Source organism: Rana temporaria, chromosome 7, assembly GCF_905171775.1.
Source record: "Rana temporaria chromosome 7, aRanTem1.1, whole genome shotgun sequence".
Lineage (NCBI taxonomy): Eukaryota > Metazoa > Chordata > Amphibia > Anura > Ranidae > Rana > Rana temporaria.
Window position 1 is genome coordinate 63,104,287 of NC_053495.1, and position 10,141 is coordinate 63,114,427.

The following is a 10,141-nucleotide window of genomic DNA, read 5'->3' on the forward strand; positions in this document are numbered from 1 at the left end:
TCAGTATATATAATATTGCAGAATACTAAACAATTGCAGACATACTAGAATATTTTTTCCTGGCTATTTTTAAAGCCAAATTTCAAACTGCTGGTAAAAAAAAAATGCATCGGTAGCTGACCACTGCCATGGGGGACATATACCAATGAACAAATGTTGTTTATTATTTTTTTAATAGCATTTAGCTGGTCTTTTGTAACAATAAACTACAAATTTCTACAGAGCATGTTTTTGGTTGTGTGTTAAACCTGTAAGTGAGGTAGCTCACCTGTAGGATGTACTACAGTATAAGTGACATTTAGAAAGAACAAAAATTTACTGCTAAAGGAAATTTCCCTTGCCTGCTTCTGTTTGTAAACAAAGTGGAGGAGGAATCCCAGGTGACGTCATTGACCATATATATGGTCATGGCATCAACCAGTATCGCCAGCCACTTTAAAATCATTCAGCAGCCGGCCAGGTTACTGTCATGTGCAGCGAGAGTCAACCGGAGAGGATCGGCGGTGCCGGTCGTTAGTGTTATTGTTATCAAGGAATGTGGGGTTGAGACTACCAGATATTGTGTGAATAGGGGTATATAGTAACCCTTGTTAATCATTTACAAAAATATATATATATATGCACTGCAAATAAACTCATAGGCCCAGATTCACGTAGGAGATACGACGGCGTATCTCCAGATACGCCGTCGTATCTCTGAGGCGTCATATCTTGGCGCCTGATTCAAAGAATCAGATACGCCAACATTTCTCTAAGATACAACCAGCGTAAGTCTCCTACGCCGTCGTATCTTAACTGCATATTTACGCTGGCCGCTAGGGGCGTGTACGCTGATTTACGCCTAGATTATGTAAATCAGCTTGATACGCCTATTCACGAACGTTGGCCCGGCCGACGCAGTACAGATACGCCGTTTACGTTAGGCTTTTTCCGGCGTAAAGTTACCCCTGCTCTATGAGGCGTAGATGAGGCTTACCAATGTTAGGTATGGACGTCGGAACAGCGTCAAATTTTCCGTCTATTACGTCGTTTGCGTAAGTCGTTCGCGAATAGGGCTATGCGTCATTTACGTTCACGTCGAAAGCATTGACTTTTTGCGGGTTAATTTGCAGCATGCGCACTGGGATACTTTCATGGACGGCGCATGCGCCGTTCGTAAAAAGCGTCATTTACGTGGGGTCACAGTAGATTAACATAAAACACGCCCACATGTTCCATATTTGAATTAGGCGGGCTTACGCCGGCCTATTTACGCTACGCCGCCGCAACTTTACTTTGTGAATACTGCACTTGCCTGTCAAAGTTGCGGAGGCGTAGCGTAAATAGGATACGTTACGCCCGCCCACAAATACGAGCTCCCTACGTGAATCTGGGCCATAGACACCTTTTGACAATGTGTTAAAAAAAAAAACACAACAAACACATCCCATAGTGTAAACCCATTGTCTAACTAACAAGTCACCCATCAATGCCAATTCATTGCCAATCGCCATAAATGACACGCCAATAACAAAAGCAACACAACTTGATGATCCTCACGCAATAGATGCAGGCAGGTGAACTGGACTGGAAGAACTGGAAACCCACTACAGAAGACACAAGACAGTAGGAGATTTCTAAACATCACTGCCATATATATTACAGCCACTTTAAAAATCATTTCTCCCACTCCCACTCCTGGGGTCTGCAATGATCCTCACAGCAAGTACTAAAGGGCCACAGGTTGGGTCTCTTTTGCATGCACTGCTTAAAAAAAAAATTTGGGTAATTGTTTCCACGAAGGAATATTATATTAGTACCCATCTTTGTCTAGCTAACACCACTGTCTGTCTGCCATCTGTTTAGCTTTGTCGTGAGAGATGTTGACACACAGAGAAATGAAGACAGTAGTCTGACTTGAACCAGTAGTCTAGCTTAGAACGGGCTCTGATAAAATGAACAAGGTCATAAATATTAATACTAGTAAGAATAAGTGAACGGTCTATGATAAAGGGCACCAGGTAGTGAAGTGAGGTTTTTTTTTGGATGGGGTGAGAAAGGGAGAAGAAAGGTGGAGAAAAGGAAAGGGGGGGGCGAAAAGAGAGCGGGGGAAAAAAGGGGAGGAAGACATGTGGGGAAAGGGGGAAGGGGGAGGGGAAAAAAGGCGGAAGGGGGGGGAGGGAGGGGACATTGACTGAGGGGAAGGAGAGGGGGAGAGGGGGGGGGGGGGAGATGGAACAAGTGAGGGGATGAAGGTAAGCTATGGTAGTGAAATGGCAAGGGACAAGACAGGGGATAGAGAAAGGGGGGGGGGGGAAAGATTCAGGTGTAAGTCATAGGGAAACAGTCCTGCTTCCAACAACACTTTCTTTTTCACCACTCCAGCCAGAGTGGGTACAGAGCACTTGGACAGGCCTCTCTCACCAGCCTGGCAGCCAGAATGTCACTCGGAACCTGGGGAAAAGTCTCTGCCACAGACCCTCCCTATGATTGAAACAGCAGAGATAATCCTCCTTAGCAGACTTGACACCTTGATCTCCTTCAGATAGTTGTAGTACCTCTCAGCACCCGGTTAGCTTGATCCCCGGTGGATGGTCGAAACCCTCTTGGAATGCCAGCCTCTCTTGGCATTTCTCAGGCAGACTTTCCACCGAACAGCTTCCTCTAACACAGGGATCCTCAAACTACGGCCCTCCAGATGTTGTAGAACTACACATCCCATGAGGCATTGTAACACATGACATTCACAGACATGACTAGGCATGATGGGAATTGTAGTTCCTGAACAACTGGAGGGCCGTAGTTTGAAGACCCATGCTCTAACAGGACTAACGCTTGGGACCTCTAGATTAGGGACCCAGACGATCACTGGGCCCCAGCCGCAGCTCAGATGTTCCAAACCAACATGGTCCTGGAACCAGGAACACCGCGTGGCATGCAAACCCCGGCCTGGAAGGCCATTTTTCCGGGAGTGCCGTGGTATGGCTACCCTGAAGGTGGGCGCCACAAGTGAAGAAGACCCAAGCAAATGGCGTCTGCCTCACTCATAAATACCCCCTCTCAGCATGCACAGCGAGGGAAACTCCTCCTGATAGGTTGATGGGAAAAAGTACTCAAATCCTTGACTCCACTGCTGCCACCTGTCGGCCTGGGGTGTGATCAGCACCCCAGAAACGACGGAATGAGCCCACAGCACAGCCAAAGCTTAGACAGAAGCTTTAAATTTGAACCAATTAACATTGTCAGAGTTACTTAACTCTCTGACCCCCTCTAAATGTACACTAGCACCGGTTCTGGAAAGTAACCAGGCGCTACAAATATAAAAGTAAAAATAATAGAATCAAAAATACTGTAATTAACAGTAGCTAGAATGATAAGATAGAGGCATAAGCTATAGATATATTTCTGTTCTGTTTATTGAAGGACACAGCAGAAATCTTGATCTTTGACCATTTGGTTATACTGTATAGCCACCTGCAGTAGTAGGACACTAGGCATAAAAAAAACAAAAAGCACTGCCTAGGGGCCTCCCCTGGCATTAACCAACCCCCCATCTGCTAGAGTCAGCCCTGGTGTTTTGCCTAGTGCCCAGGAGTAGGGGCCTAAGTACTTCATCTTCTTTTTGCTTTTTTGTTCAAGTCTCCTGGACCTATAATAAACTGCTTACCTGGGCAACAGGCTGGATAATATAGATTAAGTAGTCAGCCCAGCCTACAACTGCATGCAGACCTATAGCTACAAGTGGGGTCAGCTGTGACAGCCCTCTTTGGAACATGAGTATTGCTGACAGGACCACATATGACCGATTGGACTGGTTTGTTGCAGTGTCCCAGTAAACAGACAGTGCCACAGCTTCATACCTTTCATCCTCAGGATATGGCCCTTAGAAAACTGTTTTGCCCCTTGAAGCACATGCTGCCTCCGGGTGACCTGTGTGAAGGCTAGGAGGCTCCAGATACCATTATACTTCAACATTTAGTTGTCTTGTACCAATTGGATGAGTCCCTTATGGGTTGAGGGCTGTTCCTTTTGTTGTTTAGGCTGTTTGGCTTTGTAGGCTCGCCAATTTCTGTGGTGGATGCACAGCGCCTTGGATCCCATCAGTCTTGCTGGGTTGCTTTGATACCTAGTTTTTAAACAAATTTTGAGCCTCCCACCACCACATATATGTGCAGGTAGTAACATAAATGTGCACATTGGGGACAACTACACCCGAACATGTTGATCGTGCTACACATGTTAGATATCACGGATTATCAAAAAATAGTACGAGCCACATATATTATTACATAATAAATATAGCTACAGTCACAAAAAACACACAGGTATAGCATGAACAGATTTTAACCATACTAGTGAATAAGAAATAGTAATAATTTAAATTAAATCTAACGCAAGCTTGCTAAAGAATTATGTTTACTGGAGGGCATCATCCTGAAGTCCTGGTCTGCAGAAGGATCTTTTGTCTCCCTCTCTGATTAAACGACCTGTGGATGGATGCTGGGTGACAGAAAGCTCCTGGGACATTGTGAGTAAAGACTTTGCTGTGGACTCTTGGGTGTGCAAGCACTAGAAGGAAACCAAGTTCCAGAGGATGTTTTATGGACTGGGGCTTCATTTGCAGAGTCCTAGTTATACTGGCCACCCCCCTGTTACCTCCAGGAAAGGCTGCTGAGAAAAGAAAAGTTGTGAGAAGTTGTCCTCCTGTTATATTTGCTATTTTTTGGAGTATCCTGATCCCTGAATCCCTCTCCTGTTTCTCGTTACTCAGCAATAAATTATAGAAAAGACATGCCCTAGACTGAGCTTGTATTGTCAGTGTGCATGGAACTGTGCTTGTGACTGGCAGCCTCTGTACTAGTAAGGGAGACATGGGCATATTCTCAGCGGCCCCTCTGGGATGTGATTGCTAAACTAGCATGACTGTTCGACAGAAGCCAGTCGTTCGACTAGTTTACGTTGAACAGCATTACACACAAGGTCTTTACTCACAATGTCCCAGGAGCTCCCTGCCACCCAGGTAGTTCCTGGTGAACCAGACAATTTTCTGCCAAAGCATACTTTTTTTTTTTTATTATAAAGAAGAATATAAATATGTACCTCTTCTTCTTCCCATGGCACTGAAAGTCACACCAGTGAAGAGAAATCACTGCCTGAAGTTTCTTCTGAAATTGACACATCCAGGAGTGCCATTCTCCACTGTCCCCCACAGTACTTACTGGTTCCTCCTGCCAAAATTCATATCACTGCTGTGTCATATAGTGGCATGAAGGTCAGCAGGAGGAACCATGACCAGTGTAGTCCAGAGGTACCCCACCTACCCCTTACTGTTACCCACTTATACTCCAACACCCCCATATCTTTTTTTCCTAAAATGATGAGACCACACCTTAATTTTGGAGTAAAATGGCCATAGGAGCCAATTTTTTAACACACTATAAATAAAACTCCAATATCAAACATATAACAAAATATATAATCACATCTGTAAACGACTTGTTTAACCCAGTCTGTTGGTCTTTGACAGCACCCCGAACTCCAACACATATTTAATAAGGGGGTCCCCAGATCCCGGCCCTATGTGAATGAGTATGGGGTACCCTACCCTACCCATTCCCCTGAAATAAAAAGTGTCAAAAATAAAACACACTATACAGGTTTTTAAAGTAATTTATTAGGCAACTCCAGGGGTCTCTTACTTCTTCTCCACTCTCTCCGGCCTCTTCTCCGCACTCTCCCATTCTCCTCCCGCTGTCCGGTCATCTTCTGCCAGGTTCTTCTGCTCTTTTGCCCACTCTTTTTCTAGCTCTTGCCCGGTCTTCTCCGTTGTCCTCTTTCCTCCGCTCTACTTCCGATGTTGACTCAACGCTCTCTCCCGCTGTAATGGCGTGTGCACAACGACTTATATAGGCATGGGGCGGGGTCACCGGGTGATGTCACCCGATGACCCCACCCCTATGATGTCACAGCATGTTACATGATGGAAGGTTGAGTCATAAGGGGTGGGAGCATCGTATGACATCACCCGGTGGCCCCGTCCCATGCCTATATAAGTCTTGCACAACCGGCACACGGCATTACAGCAGGAGAGAGCGTTGAGTCAACATTGGAAGAAGAGCGGAGGGAAGAGGATAACGGAGAAGACCGGGCAAGAGCTAGCAAAAGAGCAGGCAAATAGATCAAAGCAAGTTAGCTTCTCCTATGCCATATAGATGTACTATAAACATATACCGTAAATTGATAAAGTGTTGGTGGTAGGTTGCCTTTATCCATTTGTGTTTGTGATAAATAGCTGGATGGTGGAAGAAATTGCTTTATATATTGCAGTGTATATGACTAGCCATACAGTTAGATGGATTAGAATTACAATAAATCTGAACATTCACTGTAATTCAACTGCACAATGTGCAATTTTTACAGGAATTATGTCTACAAGAATAAGTCATTAAATCATATTAGGTGTCTATTATTGAGGGATGTTGGCCACTGTTACTCTATAACTGGGCTGTTACTGACTTACCTCTCATTCATGTCTGTGGCTCAGACATCAACAACAATTCTACATCAAAGAGATACTAATTTTCATTCATGGCCCAATGATGTCACACCTGCAAAATTTGACAATATATTTTCCCGTGGTCCTCATGCTGTAGCATGTAAGATGACATATTTTTTATCCTAACATCAGAAGTGGTAGGAGGAACATTTAAATTTCAATGAAATACACCTGGATAATTCTATTCTCTTTTGAAGGGCTGTCACGGCTTCTTTCCAAAAAAACTCTGGCCTTTGCATCCACCCTAAAAATAATACATTATTTCAATGCCCCCAAGAAAAGTCAGAGAAGTTTATTTATACTACAATACAGACAAGTCTGATCCTAATCAAACTCTGTGATTACTGGATGCAAAAATACAGTCTTTGCTCTTGAAAAAATAACTTCTCTTTGAGAATAATTACCAATATTACTGACACTGAAATCATACTTGTCTTTACAATAAATTCTTTAACCGCTTCACGCCCACCCTATAGTCATAAGACGGCCGCAGGAACCCTTTGTCCCTCTGGGTGGCCGTCATATGATGTCCTGGGATTCCCGAAGTGTGGAGCAAGCTCGCTGCATCACTGGGGATGCAATGCACGTGCCCGGCGGCCGCGATGTCCGCCGGGCACCCGCAAGTGCTTGTCACAGAGCCAGGCACATGGATTTCTGTGTGTAAACACAGAGATCCACATCCTGTTAGGGAGAGGAGACCGATGATGTGTCCCTTGTACATAGGGACACCGATCGGTCACCTCCCCCAGTCAGTCCCCTCCCCCACAGTAAGAATCACTCCCTAGGGAACACATGAACCCCTTGATCGCCCCCTAGTGTTAACTCCTTCCCTGCCAGTCACATTTATACAGTAATCAGTGCATATTTATAGCATTGTTCGCTGTATAAATGTGAATGGTCCCAAAATAGTGTCAAAAGTGTCCGATATGTCCACCGCAAAATCGCAGTCCTGACAAAAAAATGCGGGCCAATTCAAATGGGGCGAGTCCCATTTAAATTAGGCGCGCTCCCGCGCCGGACGTACTGCGCATGCTCCCGACGCTATTTTCCCGACATGCTTTGCGTTACGTTACGTTGCGCCGAGTTTTGTGAATCGCGACGGGTAAAAAAGAGATGCGGCGGGAACAAAAAAATGTAAAAAGAAATTTGACAGCGACGCGGGAAAGACAGGTATACTTTTACATGGTGTACTAACTTTACACTTTGTAAAAGTAGCCCTATCTTTGCGACGGCAAACTAACACTTACGGAGACTTAACGAAGGGAAAAAGCTTTGTGGATCTCCGTAAGTGCTAATTTGCATACCCGACGCTGGATTTTGACGAGAAATGCCCCCAGCCGCGGCCGCGGTACTGCATCCTAAGATCCGACAGTGTAAGTCCATTACACCTGTCGGATCTTAGGACTAGCTATGCGTAACTGATTCTATGAATCAGCTGCATAGTTAGAAACGTATCCCTTTTGTGGATCTGGCCCTAAAACTTTTGTGCAAACCAATCAATAAACACTTACAGTATTGCGATTTTTTTTTTTTTACCAAAAATATGTAGAAGAATACATATCGGCCTAAACTGAGAAAAAAAGAGTTTTTTTAAAAAAAAAATTAGATATTTATTATAGCAAAAAGTAAAAACGCATTAAATGCCCCAGTAGAAGTCCTAGTCGAACAAAACGCGTAAGACTTGGTACGCCACTCCCCATATTGCCTCTTTTTATTCTCATCAGTGATCACTTTTAATGTTAATTTTTTTGTTGGTTTTATTACAATAAAACCTTTTGTATGTTTTTTGACCTGCACAATCGGAGCATTGTCTTTTTCTTTCTCCCTGCATGCATGATGGAAGTCAGTTTTTCGGAGCAGTTCCATTGTGCCCTCCAATCCATTTAAGTGTTTTTTAACCACTTCAAAGTAATCGTTTAGAACAGGGTGGTTACCCTGGGAGCTCTGGTCCGTTCCATCGATCCAGGACATCACCCATCCAGGGTCTTCTGCCGAGGATCTTTTGGGTTTTGATGATCCAGTTCGGGGTTTTAACAGCACTGAGTCTCCAATCAAGTTGAGCCGATTTGCCTTGAGATTTCCCATGCCTACATGATCTGCTGTTGCTGACAGATAGATCCATTGGTTCTGGTAAGCGCAATTCAACTACTAATTTAGTCGGAAGGAAAATTGTTTTCCATGATGATTTTTTTTTTTGGTTGTTTGGTTTATATTATCACTGATTCAGTTTATTGATTTTATATTCATTTAGAGAGATACCACTGTCTCTTTTCAATCACCCAGCGTTACATGTATATACATTAGCCGTTGGTAATAAAGCAAATTCATTCTACTCAGGGACTTGGAGGCAAGAAGGTGCCAGAAAGTGGGTCTGGTGCAGGAAGGTACTTTGGACTGCAATGACAGTCCAAAGTACAGAGTTGGTGGCAGATACAATAGGGAAATTAGAGGTAAGAATTATAGTCTGATTATCAAACAGAGATAATTTATCTAATTTCAGTTCTTAGCGAAAAACAAATCTTCTCTGGCACTCTGTTTATGACGCGGAGGACATTTTTTCTCATAAGGAGAAGAGAGGAGAAGTTTTTCCTCTGAGAACACCTGAGATCTAAGTAGAAGGGGAGGACTGCCTGGGATCTTGTGAGATACCAGTGTGATTACAGAGCAGCTGAGTTTTAAAGTGAAACTAAAGTTAAAAAGACCATGTAATTACATGAAAATAATAAGCACTGGTGCTGTTTTTTTTACACACAGTTTGGCACATTCTTTAAATGTGTATTTCGGCCCTTTTTTATTGCTCATTTTGGCATAATTTATGTGCATTTTGACATTATTTAACCACTTGCCGACCTGCTCATGTACATATACGTCAGCAGAATGGCACGGACAGGCACATGTACGTACCTGTACGTCCTCTGCTTGACGGCGGTGGGGGGTCCGATCGGGACCCCCCCCGGTACATGGCGCGGGTCGGTAAGCTGTAGAAGCGATCCGTGATGAGGGGGCGGCTGTCCGTTTTCAGCTCCCCCTCTGCGATCGCTCTCAGCCTATCCCTGCACTCCCCCCTCCTCCTTCCTGTGTTCAGTGTAAACAACAGGAAGGAGGAAGTGTGTGATCTCTCCTCGTGGTGGTCATATCGACCACCGCTGAGGAGAGAAGACATCACAAAAGTAAGTGGCACCAAGCAGCACACTGACACCAGCACATTAGGCACATTTAACCCCCTTTTAACCCCTTCAGTCACCGCCGATCGCCCCCCCCCCCAGTCTCCTGTAACATTGTCACTGATTGCAGGGATCATTTATTTTTTGATTTCTGCATTTAGTGTCAGTGTTACAGAAAAAAAGTGTTAGGGCAGTTAGTTTTAGCCCCCTTTAGGTCCAGGGTAGCCCCCTACCCCCCCTAATAAAGGTTTAACCCCTTGATCACCGCCCTAGTTAACCCTTTCACCCCCTATTGCCAGTGTCACTAAGCGATCGATTTTCTGATCGCTGTATTAGTGTCACTGTTGCCGCTAGGCAGTTAGTTTTTTTTGAGGTTCGCCGCCAGGTTCTATAGCGTTAGGTACCCCCATAAATAAAGTTTTTAACCCCTGATTGCCCCCTA